Below are 22,403 nucleotides of genomic sequence, written 5' to 3' on the forward strand. Positions count from 1 at the left end.
AGTGATACATACAAGTTCAGTGATTTATATAGTGTGTATACAATCAGTGTCATCAATCTCATTAGAATAATGAGGTTGATATATACATCTCAAAATAACGTGATACAGCAAAGAAAGAGTATCGAAGCGACATCAATCGATACAAATAGTGAAAACAATACGTTGATGTTAAAAACAACATAAAACATACATTTCTCATGCAAGAAAATATAACATTCTTTAAATCGCAATATTCGTCAGCTGGGTGAGATTCAGAGACTGCACGACCACTTAACCAATCAGAATGCAGGTATTGTTGTTAGACGTATAACACTTGTCATTCACAGCCAGTATCTGTCCAGCTCCACTGCGCATGCGTCGGATCAGTCCGGACCGGACATGACGTCTCGCTATAGTAACTAGGATACCGATCGTTAGTAAACAAAGTCCTCATAATATTCAATTATATGTGGTCGATCCGTATAACCCGGAAATGACACATCGCTTCAAGAATTTAGACATATCGATCCTCCAAAAAGGCCATTACATACAGTACAGATAGAAAATATGAATTAACTAAAAAGATCTTTTGCTCATCTTGTCTTTACACAGCACCAACAGGGTAAATATACCCAAGTATTATACCTGCATGGGAATAGGCAGTTTACCGCACATCATAATTAGGGTGACCGAAGCTCATTCATAGTAATATATAAATAAACAAGTAGAATCCACACGAGGAAGACGGGATCCCGACCACATTCCGTGGGCGGCGGTCTCCGTCAATCAGGTTCGTGGAAAGAAACGCACACAACATCGTGTACGCGGTCCCAACCATATCACCTATAACCCGTGTAACAGACTCACTATATTTAAAATAATAAACATAAATATAAAAAAGAGGGAAAAGATGTGCCGTAAATATCACCCAGCCATGGGAAAGGAAGAAATTAATAAAAAATCAAATATGCTGAGAAACAGACACATTGAGCAAGAGAACATTTCAACCACCTTTCCATCACAGATATAGCTAATATTGGTTATCGTAATATCAATAAAGTTGATCTGAAGTGGTCCTGCAGTCCCATGTTTATCTATAATAGAAAAATTATTTTATTAAAAACATGTCAAAAATTTATGTATCACACATTTTTTCTTTTTAAAGAGGAGAACATCACCAGAAGTCCAGACACAACAGGAGGTAACGGTCTCAGGAAGCAACTCTGGCTACATTAAATTCAACGTTAAGACCATTAGGTCGCAAGGTATTCAATTGGAAAATCCATTGAAGTTCACATTTATGTAGTGCCCTATGTCGATCACCACCCTTATAGGATACAGGGATATGGTCAAGGATCATAAATTTTAGATCCTTTTCAGTATGGCCATGATCAGTAAAATGTTTTGCAACAGGTAAGTCACATTTCTTTTTTCTTATTGAGTACCGATGGTTATTCAACCTTGTTTTAAAATCACATGTAGTTTCCCCTACATACAATAAATGGCAGGGGCACCAAAGTACATAAATAACCCAGTCTGTATCACAAGTTACATGGTGTTTAATCTTAAATAACTTATGTGTCACAGGATGATCAAAAGTATTACCCCTCTGCATAAGATTGCAATTGATGCATCTATGGCATGGGAAATTACCTGGTCTTAAAGACTTTAATAACACTTGTGTCCCTTTTAGCTGTTGTTCACCAACTCTGGTTCTAACAAGATTGTCCCGTAGATTCTTAGATCTACGGTAAGACATTAAGGGTGGATTGTTTAGTTCACAAATATGGTTATAGCTATTTTTGATAATAGGCCAATGTCTATTCAAAATGCTGGATATACTGCCACTCAACACATTATATGTAGATATAAATGGTAATCTTTTGCTTTTAATGTGTTTATACGGTTTAGTCAATGTTTCCCTCGGAATACTCTTAATCTTCATTTTGTGAGTATATAATAAATGTTTAGGGTATCCCCTTTGTGCAAAATTAGCGATCATGAGGTCTAGGGACGTATCTAAATCATTCGGATCATCTACAATCCGTTTTGCTCTCATCATCTGACTCAATGGCAAAGATCGTATCATGTTCTTAGGGTGACAGCTCTCAAACTGTAAAAGGGTATTACGATCTGTATCTTTCGTATATAACCTAGTAGTTAGGACATTGTCCCTCAGTATTACATTGACATCCAAAAACTGTACCATTTCATTAGAATAGGTCATAGTAAATTGGATATTTTGATCAATCTGATTCAGAAACTGGTGGAAAGACTCCAAGTTTGCTACAGTATCCGTCCAGATGAGGAAGACATCGTCTATGTATCTCCACCACCCCAGTACATGGGTGAAGTGGTGGGACACATAGACGCATGTCTCCTCCATCATGTCCATGAAAATATTAGCGTAGGTGGGGGCCATATTGGACCCCATCGCCGTCCCCTTCAATTGAATGTAAAATTTGTCGTTGAACATGAAGTAATTATTAGTCAAAATAAGTTCTAGGAGAGACATGATGAATTCCCTACACGGGATATCATAGTCAGAATCCATTAGTCTCCGTCTCACTGCCTCCATAGCTCTATCATGTCCTATAGAGGTATAGAGGGAGACAACATCAAAAGACACAAGCAGGGCTCCTGCTGGAGGTCTTATCTGTTTTAACTTCTGAAGGAAATCTGTGGTGTCCCTAATATAGGATCTAGTGTCTGTTGCAAATTGTCTCAATGCCTTGTCTACAAAAATCGAAATATTGTTTAAAAGGGAACCCCTACCAGATACAATCGGGCGACCTGGCGGATTCACTAATCCCTTGTGAATCTTGGGAAGTAAATAAAGACAAGGAGTGTTTGGATGATCTATAAGCAAGAAGGTATATAACGCAGAGTCGATAATACCCTCATCAACTGCTGATGTCAGAAAATTGCTTATCTTCTTCTCAATATCACACCTAGGGTCAGTTCTTAATAATTTGTAAATATCTGTATCACTCAACTGTCTATGAGCTTCCAACATATATGTTGCGGTATCCATAACCACGACCGCACCCCCTTTGTCAGCGGGTTTGATGGTGAGGTCGTGGTTATGGATCAACTCATGCATAGCCGTCATTTCTGCAGTAGTGACATTAGGATGATTAAGACAATCATTGTTCAGTACACGTAATTTAGACAGATCTTTCTTGACTAACTCCACATATGTTTCAATAGAATTCGATATCACAGGCGGCTGAAAGCCACTCTTATTAAATAAACCAAAGTCTTTAAGACAAATTGGTTTAGATTCAGTCTCCACTATATTGTCGTGGGGCTTAGAGTCAAACCACACTTTCAGTTTAATTGATCTAATAAAATTATATAAATCAAGTTCTAATTGAAACCAATCTAGACGTTGACTCGGACAGAAAGACAAGCCCCTGGCTAACAATTGCAATTGTGCATCAGACAATATATGGGAAGAGATATTTACCACGGTTTCACTACATTCCTTTTTTGGTTGTTGTACACAGTCCTCTGATTCACTTGACGCTGTTGCCTTTGTGAGCGGGTTCTTCCTTCCTCGGTTTCTTTTATGTCCTGCCCTCCTGGTGGGTTTTGATTTCTGTGCTCCATACTTGTTCCTCCTAAAAAATCATTGGCCTGATTTTCATATCGGTAATTACCATTTTCCTTTAGTCGATGTTCCTGATATCGATTTTCTCCACTGAAATAATTCTTAAGTCCACGTCCTCTTTGTTCCCTCCTTGATGGATCCATCACTCGATCATAAGCACGGTCCCATGTAAATATTTGACCTGTTTTATAATCAAGTTGATCTCTGTACCATTTGCGTTTTTTGACTTCCTCTGTTTCGGCTCGTGTTTTAGAGAGAGTGACCTGTAGTTTTTCCATGTGCAATCCAAATTCCTCAATAGACATAAGGGTGCGTAATATGTCACTCAATTCTTGAACTTTTTTCTTTAAATTAATTTGGTCTCGATGTAGGAAATCCATGTTTAACAATATCGTGTCAAGAGCGTAATTATTTGACAGTTGCTCGTATTTAGATCTAAATTCTTCATGTTGTACATGCATAGTAGGTTTCATCTGTGGGCGCATCCCACGTGGAACCATTTTATTCTTATAATACTGACCAAGTGTTAATAAATGTAAATCGACATTGATCAGTTTCTTGGACTCAAACTCCAAATTCCGCTTAACATCCGGTAATGAAGGTGTACTCAAAAAGGACACGTCACCTTCTGCTCCGTTCAGAATCCTGGCGATATCCTCCTCCGTAAAAACAACAGCAGTGTTGGCAGACGATATTTCATTATTAACATCATTTCGTTCCATCGTGAAAACAATTTAGTAAATTCCAATAATAGGTGCCAGCTGATAGGATCCAATACACACCAGTAGAAAAAACGGCAGCACTCTAATTCAGTATATAGGTTCCAGTAATGAAGGGTGCCAGCTGATCGTCCCGATCCAAAGACCATACGTATATCCAAAAAGAAAATTCAGCAGCACTCCAATGATCAAGGTGAAAAAAAGGTGAAATTTATTGAGCCAACATGGCAATGCAACGTTTCCGTCCCACCTTGGGACCTTTCTCAAGCATAGTGATACATACAAGTTCAGTGATTTATATAGTGTGTATACAATCAGTGTCATCAATCTCATTAGAATAATGAGGTTGATATATACATCTCAAAATAACGTGATACAGCAAAGAAAGAGTATCGAAGCGACATCAATCGATACAAATAGTGAAAACAATACGTTGATGTTAAAAACAACATAAAACATACATTTCTCATGCAAGAAAATATAACATTCTTTAAATCGCAATATTCATATATATATATATATATATATATATATATATATATATATATATATATAGATAGATAGATATAGAAAAAAGAGAGAAAACAGCACCGTTCCTTCCGTGGGGGGTGGAAAAAAGATTCCCGTTCGGACACTTGACCAGTGTCTCAGTAATCAATAACCTCCAAAATACGAGACAGCACTCCGGTATTTGTGAAAAATAGGATCACTTTAATGCGACGTTTCAGCCCTGCTCCATGGGGCCTTTCTCATATATAACCTCCAAAATACGAGACAGCACTCCGGTATTTGTGAAAAATAGGATCACTTTAATGCGACGTTTCAGCCCTGCTCCATGGGGCCTTTCTCAAGCATGCTTGAGAAAGGCCCCATGGAGCAGGGCTGAAACGTCGCATTAAAGTGATCCTATTTTTCACAAATACCGGAGTGCTGTCTCGTATTTTGGAGGTTATATATATATATATATATATATATATATATATATATATATATTGAAGAAAGTCCCACAGCACTCCGTGTTAGTGAAAAAAATGGTGGCTTATTAAGCCAGCACAAGCTGCAACGTTTCCGTCCTGCTATAGGACCTTTATCAAGCATGCTTGATAAAGGTCCTATAGCAGGACGGAAACGTTGCAGCTTGTGCTGGCTTAACCCTTTAAGGACGCAGCCTAGTTTTGGCCTGCTGTGTTCACACGGAGTTTTTTGCAGGAGGAAAATTCCTCCTGCAAAAACTGCTCCAGTAGGTTTTTGCACAGTGGTTTCCCTCTTTCTGACTCATTGAAATGGGGTTTTGGAGGCGGAAACCGCCTCAAGATGGGTCATGTTGCTTCTTTTTACCACGACGAGTTTTTTTTACTCGTGGTAAAAAAAAACTCGTCTGCCTCCCATTGAAATCAATGGGAGGCATTTTCGGGCGGTTTTTGAGGAGTTTTTTGGCGCGGTTTCTGCCCCAAAAAACTCGTCAAAAAACTCAGTGTGAACAGGGCCTAAAGGCTCAGAGCCCATTTTTCAAATCTGACATATTTCACTTTATGTGGTAATAATGTCGGAATGCTTAAACCTATCCAAGCGATTCTGAGATTGTTTTCTCGTGACACTTTGGGCTTCATGTTCGTGGTAAAATTTGGACGATATATTCAGTGTTGATTGGTGAAAAATTGCAAAATTTAGAGAAAATTTATAAAAAATAGCATTTTTTAGAATTTAAATGCATCTGCTTGTAAAACAGACGGTTATACCACCCAAAATAGTTACTAGTTCACATTTCCCATATGTCTACTTTAGATTGGCATTGTTTTTTGAACATTCTTTTATTTTTCTTGGACGTTACAAGGCTTAGAACATAAAAATATGAGAAATTGCTGTTTTAAGAAAATTTCAAAAGCCTTTTATTTAAGGTACCTCTTGAGTTCTGAAGTGGCTTTGAGGGGCCTATTTATCAGAAACCACCATAAAACACCCCATTTTGAAAACTAGACCCCTCAAAGTATTCAAAACCGCATTTAGAAAGTTTATTTAACCCTTCACGCATTTCACAGGAATTAAAGCAAAGTGGAGGTGAAATTTGCAAATGTAATTTTTCTTGCTGAATTTCAATTTTATTCATTTTTTTTTTCTGTAACACAGAAGGTTTTACCAGAGAAACACTACTAAATATGTATTGTCCAGATTCTGCAGTTTTTAGAAATGTCCCACATGTGGCTCTAGTGCGCTTGTGGAATAAAACACAAGCCCCAGAAGCAAAGAAGCAGCTAGTGCATTTTGAGGCCTCTTTTTTTATTAGAATATATTTTAGGCAGCATGCCAGGTTTGAAGAGGTGTTGAGGTGTCAAAACAGTAGGAATCCCCCAATAGTGACCCCATTTTGGAAACTACACCCCTCAAGGAATTCATTTATGGTTGTTGTTACCATTTTGACCCCACAGTTTTTACACAGCACGTATTTGAATTGGGCTGTGAAATTAAAAAAAATTACATTTTTTTTCCAATAAGGTGTTATTTTTGATAAAAATTTCTTATTTTCACAGGGAACAAAATACCCCATTTTGTTGCCCAATTTGTCCTGAGTGCAGCAATACCCCATTTGTGGTGATAAACTGCCATTTGGGCCCATGGAAGGGCTCCGAAGGAAAGGAGCGCTATTTGTTCTTTAGAGTGCAGACTTTGCTGGATTGGTTTTCGGGTGCCATGTCGCATTTGCAGAGCCCCAGAGGTATCAAAGCAATGGAAACCCACCAGAAGTGACCGCATTTTGGAAACTACACACCTCAAAGAATTCATTTATTGGTGTTGTGACCATTTTGACCCCATAGTTTTTTCACATAACTTATTTGAATTGGGCTGGGGATTTTTTGGTGTGAAGTAATGTATGCAGAAGCCCCTGAGGTACCAGTACAGTTGAAACCCCCAAGAAGTGACCCCGTTTTAAAAACTACACCCCTTAAGGCATTCATCTAGAGGTGTAGTGAGCATTTTTACCGGAGACATACACCCCATAAACTGTAATGTGGTTTCTCCTGGGTACGGCAATACCCTCAATGTGGCTGTTATCAGCTGCCTGGGCACACGGCAGGGCTCAGAAGGGAAAGATGAGGGGGATAAGATGTGTGGAGTGCATTAGGGTAAGTAAAACTGGGATAGATTAAAAATCAAGGGATGTATGATACATTTTGAAGCACTCATTCATACGGGAGCCTTAGTTTTTTGGGACACGTGTCACATTGATATATATATTGTCTCTTATAGCAGACTTTGTACCTCTTTTGACTTTTTCCCTTCTTGCCAGTTTGGGGAACTTCTCCAGGAAAGTGTTGCCGTTCTGGTACGATGCGTGTGGCCCCGCTTCCAGAAGTACTGGGTGCCCCCCCTTCTTGGTCCCTAAAAATTAGTTTATTGATAACCACCTCTTGAAATTTCAGGAAAGTTCCCGTCTGGCCTGCACATCGACGTAGCACGTACGCATTGTACAATGCCATCTGTATGATTCATAAGGAGCAGGAAATACGAGCCACTCCCCAATCCCATAGCTTTCGACACATATTGGGAATAATATCCCTGCTGATAAACTAATCTGACGGCGTCTACCAGAGTCAGCAGCGCACGCGTAATTACATATTATACAATAGATCTCAAAGCGCCAATCCAGCTGAAGCGTCATCCGTTGTCACGGTACTTGCACTTATCGGCCAATCACAGCCTAACATAGGCCGGTATCTAGGCAACTCTGTAACTTCGTAGCGGCACATCTCATATTATACATGAAGTGTGTGCAGACTTCAGATAGAGACAAGCGCCCACAGTTTTTCAGAGTATGGAACATATATTTCTTATCAATGCCCAACAATATATTTGAGACCGGGTCATTGCTATGTTGTCCACTTATATCGTGGTATATCAAGCAAGCTCTATGAAACTTCAGGTATACAATCCCCACCTCCGTATGGAAGTAACCATTAGCAAACATAACTGTCTACTACATATCGTATACAGGGCTTATGTCCGTTTTAAACAAAGTGGGATGTTAATATAGGAGTTAGCACAAACATGCAGTACTAGTACTATTATACTCAAAAGCAAACAACTGCTGTCAACGGTAGACACCAAAAGTTCCATGCAAAACAGTTTTTTAGAAAATACATTTGTGGTCCATATATCTTGAGTGGTGTGTGGCTCATTCTTTTTTTTCCTTCATATCCACAGTCCATATCGAGAAAATTACAAAATATAAAAATGATTATCAATCATATCACGTCTTATACAAGAAAGGGAAGCGGCAGAACTGTAAGGGGGATACAGGGGCAAGCTCTCCAAGTATGAATGTATATAGCCTATAAAGTGTTATTTGAACATATGTCTAGAAATTTAGAAGTCTACATTGAGTCCCTTGGGTCTCAATGTATCCAAATTAAAGATCCATTGTAGCTCGCGCTTTTTCAAAGCACTAAGTCTATGACCACCTCGTTTGGGCATTGGGACATGGTCCAAAATCGTAAAACTTAAATCTCGCTCGCTGTGACCTTCATCGCAAAAATGCTTTGAAACCAGCAAATCCTGTCTGCCTTTTCGAATTGTATACCTGTGGTTATTAAGACGTGTTTTCATATCACACATGGTTTCGCCCACGTATAATAAATTGCATGGGCACCAGATGACTTATATTACCCAATCCGTATTACACATTAGAAAATGCCTTAACTTAAAAGTTTGGTTGGTATGAGTATGTATGAACACATCGCCCTTCTTCATCAAAGAGCAATTGATGCATCCCAGACATGGGAAACTTCCCATCTTAGGGGGCTTTACAAATGTTTGTCGCGATCTAGCAGCTGTTGATCTAATGTCTATTTTTACCAATCGATCTTTAACATTAGTGGGACGTCTACATGACATGAGGGTGCGGCAATCTTTAAATACCCCAAACCCTCTATGGCTATCCCTGACTACCGACCAATGCTTCCTAATGATATTACCTATCTTATAACTTAAATCTTTGTATGTCGATACAAACGGCATTCTATCCAAATTCTTTTTCTCACGTTTGCTAAATAATGCATCTTGTCTTGAATATTTTTGGATCCTAAACCTATGTTTATTTACAACATTTTGTAAATAGCCTCTAGATAAAAAATTGTTGATCGTGATGTTTAAAGCAGGATCTAACTTCTCATCCTGATCAACAATTCGTCTTATGCGTAACATTTGGCTAAAAGGAAAAGAGTCTATGATCTCTAAACAACGTATTGCGATCAGTGGATTTTGTAAAAAGTTCTATATGCAGTCTATTCTCTTGGACTATGACCCTAGTGTCCAATAATTGTATACTTTCCCTAGAAAAAACTACAGTGAATTTAATTCCCATGATCTATATTATCGAGAAAGCGATGGAAATCCAATAATTGGGTTTCTGTACCCAGCCAAATGAGGAAGATGTCGTCGATGTATCTCCACCACCTCAGCACCCGACTGAAGTGGTGGGATACATAGACTGACACCTCCTCCATATTGGCAAAAAAAGTATTTGCATAAGTAGGTGCAACATTGGATCCCATAGCGGTTCCGACCTTCTGTATGTAAAATGAGTCCAGAAACCAAAAGTAGTTATTTGTCAATCTCAATGTAAGCAATTCTACAGTAAATTCTCTGCTGTCAGTAGTAAAGTTAGATTCAGACATTTTGTTTGACCGCTCCTATGCCTCTACTGTGGTCTATTGAGGTGTACAAACGAATGATGTCAAAAGAGGCCAATATAGCGCCTGATGGAAAATCTACCCCCTGAATTTTTCTCCAGAAAATCGGACGTATCCGGAATATATGATCTTGCCCCTATCGTGAATTGTCTAAGCACTTTGTCTATAGAGATATTGCTGAAAATCGAATCCCTGCTAGATACGATAGGTCGGCCAGGGGGATCCACTAACGATTTATGTATCTTGGGCAATAAATACTATATTGGAGTGACAGGAGACTAAAATCAATAAATCCTTGTTTTTTTTTTTAAATCAATCAGCCCATTATTAAACCTTTCCTCCAAGAACTTAGCTATCTTCTTTTCTATATCCCACTTTGGGTTATGTGTTAATAATGTATATGTCGTCCCGGCTTCAGGAGGGAGACATGGAAGGAGTTGGGGATCTTGAGGCTAGGAGGCAGCCGAAGCCTATAGGCGACAGGGTTGATCTGCTGTAGGATCTCGAAGGGTCTGAGGAACCTGTGAGCAAATTTGCATGATGGCACCCTTAGTCGGATATTCCTGGTAGACATCCAGACCCTCGTGCCGGGAAGAAACTGAGGAGGTTCTCTTCTCTACCGTTTCATGCGGTCGACTGCCATTAGGATGGAGGATCGAGTCTGCTGCCAGGTCTGTAGGAAATGTCTAAAAGCGGAGTCAGCCGCTAGAACCTCGGAAGTATCGTGCACCAGGAGAGGAATTCGTGGGTGTTGGCCGTAGACAATGAACGGTCTATTCCTTGTGGACTCGCTGGTGTGATTATTGTAGGAGAATTCAGCCCATGGGAGCAACTGCACCCAGTCATCATGCTGCTTGGAAATAAAGTGGCGTAGGTAGTTCTCCAAAATCTGATTGATCCTCTTGACCTGACCATTGGACTGAGGATGGTAGGCTGATGAAAAGTCCAACTTCACACCGAGGAGTCCGAAGAGGGCTCTCCAGAACTTCGAGGTAAACTGAACCGCTCGATCAGACACAATATGCTGCGGCAAGCCGTGCAGGCGAAAGATGTGTTGGATGAACAGCTTGGCCAGCTGAGGAGCAGAAGGAAGACCGGTCAGAGGAACGAAGTGGGCCATCTTCGAAAATCGATCCACCATCACCCAGACAGCACTGCATCCAGCAGAGAGAGGCAGATCCGTAATAAAGTCCATAGCTATATGCTGCCAGGGAGCATTGGGCACAGGCATGGCTGGAGCAGTCAAGCAGGTCTGGAGTGAGCAGCCTTGTTGGCTGCACATACAGAACAGGAAGAAACTAAGCCCATAATGTCCTTGGGCAGCGTGGGCCACCAGAAATGACGAGCAATCAGATCTCGGGTTTTACGGACCCCCGCGTGACCTGCCAGTCTAGAGGAGTGTCCCCAGCGGAGGATTCTTCCACGATCAGCCAGGCGCACTAAAGTCCTCCCTGGAGGAATGTCCCCAACTTGCAGGGGATTGACAGAGATAATGCAAGAAGGATGAATAATATTCCGTGGACTCTCCAAGGTGTCTTCCGTCTCGAAAGACCTGGACAAGGCATCGACCCTCACATTCTTGTCGGCCGTGCGATAATGGAGCTCAAACTGGAACCTTGTAAAGAACAGTGACCACCTGGCCCGAGGATTCAGCCGTTGGGCCGGCTGGAGGTAGGTCAGATTCTTGTGGTCTGTAAAAATTAGGAACCGATGAGCTGCGCCCTCTAGTAGATGTCTCCACTCTTCCAGAGCCAATTTGATGGCCAGTAACTCCCGATCCCCAATTGAGTAGTTGCGTTCTGCGGAAGAGAAGAGCTTAGAGAAATAACCACATACCCTTGACTTGCCCTTGGGACCTCTCTGGAACAGGAGTGCACCAGCACCGACAGAGGATGCGTCCACCTCCAACGAGAACTGCAGAGAGACATCCGGATGATGGAGGATAGAGGCTGACGTGAAGGCACTCTTCAGGCTATTGAATGCGGACTCTGCCTCGGGAGTCCACACCTTGGCGTTCATACCCTTCTTAGTGAGGTTAGAGATGGGAGAAGTCAGTAAGGAGAAGTTTTTAATAAACTGCCTGTAAAAATTAGCGAATCCCAAGAAGCGCTGTATGGCCCTCAAGCCTTGAGGACGTGGCCATTCCAGAACAGACCTTACCTTCTTAGGATCCATCTCGAGACCTCGATTCGAGACGATGTAGCCCAGGAAGGGTAGAGCATCTCTGTCAAACACGCACTTCTCCAACTTGGCGTACAGACGATTCTCTCTCTTAACCGTAGCAGAACTTGACGGACATGTCTATGGTGCATCATAGGATCTGGAGAAAAAATCAAGATGTCATCAAGGTAGACCACAACACAAACATAGAGCAGGTCACGGAAAATGTCATTCACAACTCCTGGAAGACCACGGGAGCATTACACAGGTCGAAGGGCATTACTAGATACTCATAGTGTCCATCACGGGTGTTAAATGCAGTCTTCCATTCATCACCCTGGCGAATCCGGACTAGGTTGTAAGCCCCACGCAGGTCTAGTTTAGAAAAAATCTTGGCACCACATATACGATCAAACAGTTCAGAGATCAGTGGCAACAGATATTTATTCTTCACCGTGATCTGGTTGAGACCTCGGTAGTCGATACAAGGACGAAGAGAGCCGTCTTTCTTTTTGACAAAGAAGAACCCGGCTCCTGCCCGGGAGGAAGACTTTCGTATGAAGCCCCTCTCCAAGTTCTCTTTCACATAGGTGGACATGAACAGAGTCTCTGGCAAGGAGAGAGTATATACCCTACCACGGGGAAAGGATGCACCAGGAATCCGCTTAATAGGGCAGTCATACGCCCGATGTAGAGGCAATGTCTCCGCCTCCCTCTTGCTGAAAACGTCCGAAAATGCAGCATAATGACTCGGCAATCCTGACAATGACCGAGGCAGCGAAGGCTGAGCTGAACGAATCTGCACCAGGCAATGACCTTGACACTCAGGGCCCCACTGGAGAACCTCTCCAGAATTCCAGTCCAGGACTGGGGTATGCAGTCGGAGCCAAGGCAGGCCCAGCAACACAGGGTTAACAGCTTTGGATAGCACATAGAAAAGCAGAAGTTCAGAGTGAAGGGCTCCCACTTTGAGCCTCAGCGGCTTGGTCACAGCTATAACTGGGTCTGGCAGAGGTAGTCCATTCACTGAAGCAACTGTCAACGGGTTCTCCAGAGGGGTGGTGGGTAATTGCAGAAGGTCCACCAGGTCTCTACGGATGAAATTAGCAGCGCATCCAGAGTCCAGATACGCAAAAGACCTGATGCGTTCTCTCACCGGACACTATGGTCACAGGTATGGACAATTTAGGCGGAAGTTCTTTCTTACCCAAGATTGTCACTCCTAGCAACCCTAGGTTTTGGGATCTTTGGGGACACAGGCACACGAGATGGCCACCAAGGCCACAATATAGACAGAGTCCAGACGTACGTCTACGTTGTCTCTCCTGGGTGGATAACTTACACTGGTCCATTATTACCGACTCCTTAGGAGGATCGACATCTGAGGACAGCAGGGGTTGCTGCAAAGTAGGAGCCAGACTGGGAAGGACTCCCTCCCGTCTAACCTCTTGGAGGCGTTCTCGGATCCGTATATCAATCCGGGCACACAGAAGGATGAGGTCATCCAGGGCAGATCTCGAGCGGCAAGTTTGTCCTTAATTCTAGAAGCCAGTCCATGCCAGAATGCAGCCACCAGAGCCTCATTGTTCCATAAGAGCTCTGAACGTTTGTCTGTTCACACGAGGCGTAATTTACGCGCCGCTGTCAAATGACGGCGCGTAAATAGACGCCCGCGTCAAAGAAGTGACCTGTCACTTCTTTGGCCGTAATTGGAGCCGTTATTCATTGACTCCAATGAATAGCAGCGCCAATTACGTCCGTTATTGACGCGGCGTTCAAGCGCCTGCACATGCCGTTACGGCTGAAATTACGGGGATGTTTTCAGGCTGAAACATCCCCGTAATTTCAGCCGTAACGGACGCCCTCGTGTGAACATACCCTAAGAATGTTCAACGCCTGGATGAGTTGGCCCTGTCGAGACCGGAGGTCTAGCATATCCACTCGCGTCTCTTGAGACGTCGTCATAGTCTTGAATCGACCACTGGGGTCCATGGCCTGAGCCACGAAGGGTCTGTGCATCCACTGGGCCGTACCGCCTTGGCGGTAAGCAGCTGGCCAACAGGGCGCAGGTGAATGTCTATAGTTCGTATAGGTACCTGTGGCAGCTCAGACAGCAGCAGGGCATGCTCGGCTAGGACTAGGCAGCGGGTAGACGTGGAATACAGCATTACACGACTTTGGCACAGCACAGTGCTCGACCAGGATGGTATGGAATGCAAGGAACAGGAACTGGAACAGGTACAGGAACAGGAAACACCCTAGGAGGCCATCACAGAGACAAACTAGGAAACATCAACAACGCTCAGGCATAGAAGCAGCGGGCTGGACCCCGCTTATAGTCCAGGGTACTCACGGGTCAAAGTTCATCAAAAGTCCGGTACGCGCGCTGCCCCTTTTAAGGGCGGGCATGCGCGCGCGCACCCTACGGGATCCGGCTGAGGTGAATAGAAGCGAGCGCTGGGGTCTCCTGAGGAGGAGGCTGGGGCCAGCGCTTACCGACTCGCGGCTGTCAGGAGGGGATTGGTGCTGACAGCCCGCAGCCACAGACATTACAGCAGGGATATTATTCCCGATATGTGTCCAAAACTATGGGATTGGGGAGTGGCTCACATCTCCTCATGAATATTCATGGTTTTTTCGCAATTGACTATTTTTAACTGTTTATATGGTGTATTTTCACTGTGCACTTTATTTGATGTATGTATAATATATATATATATATATATATATATATATATATAAACATATTTTTATTGTATTTAAATTACAATAGTATGTGTTTCTTTGATGTTTTACTTTATTCTACTTTGTACTAATTATCACTGATGATGTAACCACAAGTGAAGGGTATAAAACCCTGGTTGATACATATCACTATTTCTTGAGAAAGGTCCTGCTCAGAGGACTGAAACGTAGCAATTTTTACATGGGTTAAATAAACCACAATTCATTTTGCAACTACTTCTGGAGTGCTGCGATCATTTCTTTGTTGCTATATATATATATATGTATATATAAAAATTTAAACTGGTGAAACTACGGTATATACCTTGGGCAAACTGATCAATATGTACTTTCTAGTTATGTAATCTTGAAGCATATGAAGCTCTGGCAAGGTAAATGTAATATTAAGCTTGCTGAAACATGCAGAGTTGCCAGCATGTTCTAACACGACTAGTGAAGGTTGTATATAAGACATGATTTGTGTGTATGTATATATCTCTATCGTTTCTAGTTTTATATCTCGGATGTAGCAAAATAGATCGCTAAATTTGACATTTAACTCTTTGTAATATTTATGGATCTGAAGCTAAAGCGTTCACAGGCAGCCTGACTAGTTTTAGTTACGTTTTAGTATCTCCATACCGGACATCCCAACTGAAATGCTCCATATAACTATTTCACAAACTACGGAAGCTGCATGGACCCAAACTTAAGTAGTTACATTAAGTTGGCATAACACTCCCATTTCCAGACCCGGTTTTAAATAAAATACAGCCTATTCCCTCACTACAGTTCCAAATCTGGAAAAGCAATACACACTAGAATGTAGAATTATTAGGTTATAAGACAAACTCCAATGTAAAGGGGTTGTTCAGGATTAGAAAAACATGACTGTTGTCTTTCAGTGCCACACCTGTCCACAGGTTGTGTATGCTATTACAGCTCTGTCCCATTCACTTCAAGCCAGCTGAGCTGCAATACCAGACACATTCTGTGTACAGGTGTGGAGCTGTTTCTAGAATAACGCAGTCATGTTTTTCTTATCCTTGACAACCCCTTTAAGTAAAAACAAAATTTGTATGGCATATGAAAAGAAACACTCCTCAGTGTCCTTTCCACATTAGGTTCTGTTAGAGGCCTCCGTCGCAGAACCGGCAGAAATGACCAGAAACAGAAAAGGTTCCGTCGGCTGCCAGCGGTGTGCGTGTTGCAACGGAATTGTTGCGGCCGGCATTCCCTTGTTCTGCTCCTCTGATGGAGCAGAACAACGGAATGTGACAACGCAGGTGTGAACAGGGCGACTGGTTTCACCATTCCGCTGTTGTCAGGGGATGCATGAATAGACCCGTTTGGTTGCTGTAGTTTGTGGAATAGTGGAACGCAGTATTTCAGTAGACTGTTATATATATATATATATGTATGTATGCCAACACAACACGTCCTAATAAGGCTTTGTTTACATCTGCGTCAGGGTTCCGTTCAGACATTCCGTCGGAGCTTCCCGTCAGAATGAAGCTCTGACGGAGACAAACGGAAACCATAGGTTTCAGTTTGCATCACCATTGATTTCAATGGTGACGGATCCGGTGCAAATGGTTTCCGTTTGTGTCAGTTGTGCAAGGGTCCCGTCGTTTTGACTGAATGAAAAGCGTAGTCAATTTTGTCAAAATGACAGAACCCTTGCACAACTGATACAAACGGAAATCATTTGCATCGGATCCGTCACCATTGAAATCAATGGTGATGCAAACGGAAACCCATGGTTTCCATTTGTCTCAGTAAGGCCTTAGGGTATGTTCACACACTAATTACGGACGTAATTCGGGCATTTTTGCCCCGAATTACGTCCGAAAAATGCGCCTCGATAGCGTTGACAAACATCTGTGCGTGATTTTTACTCAGCGTGAGTCCGCTGAAAAAAAGTCACGACATGTCCGTTCTTTGGGCGTTTTTCGCGCATCACGCACCCATTGAAGTCAATGGGTGCGTGTGCGTGAAAACAGCTCCTGATTTTCAGACGTTTTTGTAGCAACTCGCGGTTTTCACTGCATATTTTATGGCCGATATTGGAGCTGTTTTTCAATGGAGTCAATGAAAAACGCTTCCAAAAACGTCCCAAGAAGTGACATTCACTTCTTTTTCGCGGGTGTCTTTTTACGTGCCGTATTTTGACAGCGATGCATAAAATTAAGGCTTGTGGGAACAGAACACCGTAAAACCCATTGAAGCAACGGGCAGATGTTTGTAGGCATATTAGGGGCGTTTTTTCAGGCGTAATTCGAGGCATAAAACGCCCTAATTACGTCTGAAAACACTGCGTGTGAACATACCCTAAGGCTGGGTTCACACGACCATGTTACGTCCGTAATGTACGGAACGTATTTCGGCCGGAAGACCCGGACCGAACACAGTGCAGGGAGCCGGGCTCCTAGCATCATAGTGATGTACGACGCTCGGAGTCCCTGCCTCTGCGTGGAACTACTGTCCCGTACTGTAATCATGATTTCAGTACGGGACAGTTGTCCTGCAGCGAGGCAGGGACTCCTAGCGTCGTACATCACTATGATGCTAGGAGCCCGGCTCCCTGCACTGTGTTCGGTCCGGGTCTTCCGGCCGAAATACGTTCCGTACATTACGGACGTAACTTGGTCGTGTGAACCCAGCCTTACTACTGAAGCCAAGGTCTCCACTTTCAATGCTAAATCAGCTGAATGCTATTACTTAATTCTGTAGAAATCCCTTAATTTCTATAATTGCAGGAGTTCCTTTTTGTTAACTTGTAATAAGCTCATTTAAGTGCCTGTGTGTGTTTTTTGTTTCTTGGAAATCTTAGGGTATGTTCACACGACAGCGTCCGTAACGGCTGAAATTACTGTAATTTCAGCCGTAACGGCAGGTGCAGGCGCTTGAACGCCGCGTCCATTACGGACGTAATTGGCGCTGCTTTTCATTGGAGTCAATGAATAACGGCTCCAATTACGCCAAAAGAAGTGACAGGTCACTTCTTTGACGCGGACGTCTATTTACGCGCCGTTATTTGACAGCGGCGCGTAAATATACGCCTCGTGTGAACAGACAAACGTCTGCCCATTGCTTTCAATGGGCAGATGTTTGTCAACGCTATCGAGGCGCATTTTTCTGACGTAATTCGGGTCAAAAACGCCCGAATTACGTCCGTAATTAGTGTGTGTGAACATACCCTAAAACTGAATAACATATAATGGCTCAGTGCATGTAACGATGCAGGTTTTGGTGCAAAAATTTCTGCCACTGAAAATCAATGCTATAAGTTTGAATGGAACTGATTTTCAGTTGCAACAAAATCTGCTGCATGTGAACCATCTCTTAGGCCCTGTTGACATCACCAGTGCCCTTCTCTTGAGGGGTTCCGTCTGAGGTTTCCATCGGGTTAGCCCCTCAAAAAGAAAGGCAAATGGAGACCTAATCTTCCGTTTCCCTCACCATTGATATCAATGGTGACGGAAACCTAGCTACTGGTTTCCGTCTGTCACCGTTGTGACAGTTCCGTTGTTCTTGACGGAATCAATAGCGCAGTCGACTGCGCTATTGATTCCGTCAAAACGATGGAACCTTGTCTCCTTGCGTCGTACATAACTATGATGCTAGGAGCCCGGCTCCCTGCAGTGTGTTCGGTCCGGGACTTGCGGCCGAAATAAGTTCCGTCCTTTACGGACCGAACATGCTCGTGTAACTCCAGCCTAAGGATTTTTTTTCCCCTGGACAAGTTGTATTTTTTATTAGCAACATTTTGAGGGACATATAATTTATTGATTAACTTTTATTAACTTTTTTGGTGGGAAAAAAAAGCCTGAAATGTCCCCATTATTTTTAGCGTCTTAAATTGACACAGTTTACAGTGTGGTATAAGCAACATAATAACTTTATTCAGCGGGTTGTTACGATCGCGGAGATACTAAATTTATATAGGTTTTTTTTATGGGACGTCTTGTAGTTTTTATTGGTACCATTTTGGAGTACATGTGACTTGATCACATTCTGTCAAAGTCCCCACCAAATCGTGTTTGAATTTGTCCAGATTTTTTGACAGATTTTCTCCTGCGGAGAAGAGGAGAATAAATAAATCAACACCGTACTCTTCTCCCCTGGCGCCGCTGTAGCGACGCGTCCCTGCTCCCATTGGCTGGTTTCTATAGAGCTGAACTCCTGGGATGAAGTTTATTTCCCATGTGACACTGCAGCCTGTCATTGGCTCCAGTGGTCACATGTGCCAGGGGAGATAAGTATGGTATTTTTTTTTCTAGTAGCTACCGTACTTTTGCTGTGGAAATGGAGCTGTGCCACAGCATAAAAAAAAAAAAGTACATTTGCCGTTTGCAGATTTTCACATACCTATTGAACTAAATGGGGAACATCTGCAACAAATGCACAACCATTCCACAGCATAAGGGCTTATTCACACGAACGTGAGGAAACTCGGACGTGAAACACGTCAGTTTTTCGCATCCGAGTTTCACCCGTGTGGGACCCGCTTTCACAGATCCCCATACACTTGAGTCTATGGAGAGATCCGTGAAAACTGATGAAAATAGGACATGTTCTATTTTTCAACGGACCCTTCACACGGTCCGTTGAAATAACGGCCCCATTGAAATACATGCGTCCGTGTGACGGCCGTTGTTTTAACGGCCGTCACATGGATGTATTCAACGTTCATGTGAATAAGCCCTAACTTGACATGCTGTCGATTTAAGATTGCGAGCTGTAGGTCAATTTCTGCACGGAAATTTTCCGCGGCATGTAGATGAGAGACTTTGCTGCTACTGTAATACGCTGCGGATTTCACACGTTCTACATTGGAAGGGGTGAAATCCGCGGAAAACATCCAGAACAAAATGAGCATGGTCCAGATTTGAAAATTCCCAGCATTCTCTGTTTTCCGTGTTCAGCAGCATGTGGATGAGATTTTTTTACTCTCATCCACGTGCCTGCAACAATCTTCCGCTGCAGACTTTCTGCCCACAAATTCGGATGAAAAGTCGGCAACAAATCCGCTCCTTGTGCAGGGGGCCTAATAGCGAGTAAGGTATTAGATCCGATCCTATGGAATTAGGAAAGCTTTTAGGGTATGTTCACACGAGGGCGTCCGTAACGGCTGAAATTACGGGGATGTTTCAGCCTGAAAACATCCCCGTAATTTCAGCCGTAACGGCATGTGCAGGCGCTTGAACGCCGCGTCCATTACGGACGTAATTGGCGCTGCTATTCATTGGAGTCAATGAATAACGGCTCCAATTACGGCCAAAGAAGTGACAGGTCACTTCTTTGACGCGGGCGTCTATTTACGTGCCGTCATTTGACAGCGGCGCGTAAATTACGCCTCGTGTGAACAGACAAACGTCTGCCCATTGCTTTCAATGGGCAGATGTTTGTCAGCGCTATTGAGGCGCTATTTTCGGACGTAATTAGGGGCAAAAACACCCGAATTACCTCCGTAATTAGTGCGTGTGAACATACCCTTACCAAAATAAGCATTGAGCAATGATTTCCTGATGTAACAGGATTCAATCTGACCCTTTAGGTCTTGCACTAGGTATAATACAGTGCATTCGTTTTCTTGCAGCGTTCCTTTCTAATATATACATTTCATTTCCAAAAGTCCTGACACCCCTTCAAATGATTGAGTTTAGTCGTTGCTGACGGTACATAAAATTAATCATACAGTCATATAATTTCCATACACAAATTAGCAGTAGAGTTGGTCATACTGAAGAGATCAGTGAGTTTCGATATTGCGCTTTCGTAAGAAGTCACCTTTCCAGGACGTCAGTCTGCCCAAGTTTTTCCCTGCTAGAACTGCCTCTGCCAATTTAAAGGTGTTGTCCCAGAACAACCCTGTTCATTTTACTTTCATGACCTATCAATTAGGTTAGAAAAAAAACACTGATAAATCAGTTAACACGGCGATACGCGTGAGGTTCTCGTACCCACATGGAGCTATAGGGTATTTAACATGGTTAGTTGAGGTTTGCCTATGCATCCACTAATCAGAATTTTTGGTATTGTATTGCATGCATGTAGTGCCCAATGTAATTCCTGAATGTGGTGTGTATCATCTGACCAATCCCCCTGACCTACAGTATAATGGGATCCATCAGGTTTCTATCTATTTTTCTGGTTAAAATGGGGAACGGGGCCGAGCTGCAATACCCGACACAGCTCATGGACTAGAATGGAGCTTTTTCTGAAAATTTTCAGACCTCGTTTTTCGAATCCCGACAACTCCTTTAAGCCCAGTGTGCCTTTATGTATAACACTCTATGATAGTTCGCCCTTAAAGGGGTTGTGCAGGATTAAAAAAAACATGGCTGCTTACTTAAAAAAAACAAAAAAAAAACAGTGCCACACCTGTCTACAGTTTGTGTGTGGTATTGCAGCTCATCTCCATTCAGGTGAATCGAGCTGAGTTGCTATACCACAAACAACCTGTGGACAGGTGTGGCACTGTTTTTGAATGTAAGCTTCCTTTTCTAATCCTGCACAACTTCTTTAAATAAAATAAAAATCTCCCTTCCTTCAATGCTGAGTTTTCGCCTTCTGTCAAATTGTTAAAAATTCAGTAATTTCAGTAGAATTTTGAACAACTTGACAATCTATTAAAACTGTTTAATATATTGTTTTGCATGCAGTAATAAAAAACCATATATAAAACCCAACATACAACTAGATAACAATGTCGCTGCCTGCATGTTTATAACCAATATATAATAAGTTGTTGATAACCCTAGTTGTACAATCTGTCAATCGTTCTTCCCGGCTCAGGCTGTGGACTCCGGTGTCGTCTTTCCCGTTATTTATGGCTGTCTGTTTATGTTTAAGGTCCCCGCCTCAACAGATTTTTTTTCCTACGCTTCCCTTTGGCATCTCACTGGGTGCCCATGGTGGATTGTAAAGGTCAATTCACTTTTCTTCCTTCAGTACAATGGTATTGTTTGGGGTTGTTGAGTCTTTTTGTATTTTGTTTTTCACATTGGTCAAGATTAAGTCAACATTGTAAGTAGGTGACACAATGATAGAAAGGAAAATCTCATGTTTGTCGCCATAGCAGCACAGCTTTGTGCGGATAAGTCTTCTATGCGTACAATGTTTTGCAAAAACATCAAGAAAATGATATTAAAAAAATCTATTGTATCACGCAAGATGTCATTACCTTTTATATTTCTCTAAAAAACGACTTTAGATGAAAATAGATTTTGTTATAATTTCTAGAATTTTCATAATTTATCTTTTAGCAACTTTAAATTGAGATAATTGTTTTGTCCTGCAAAAACATTCCATATTTCTTTTTTATCATTTAGCTTTTTTTTTTTCTTTTTTTTTTTTTTAATACTTAACTATTTTGTGGTTCGGTTATAAAACTCCTAAATTAAGACCGTAAATCTGTAAAGATAGTAAAGACTGTTTTTGAGGGAAGGATATTATTTCCTTTAAGGGTATGTTCACACGCACTAATTACGGACGTAATTCGGGCGTTTTTGCCCC

Source organism: Rhinoderma darwinii, chromosome 10, assembly GCF_050947455.1.
Source record: "Rhinoderma darwinii isolate aRhiDar2 chromosome 10, aRhiDar2.hap1, whole genome shotgun sequence".
Classification (NCBI taxonomy): Eukaryota; Metazoa; Chordata; class Amphibia; order Anura; family Rhinodermatidae; genus Rhinoderma; species Rhinoderma darwinii.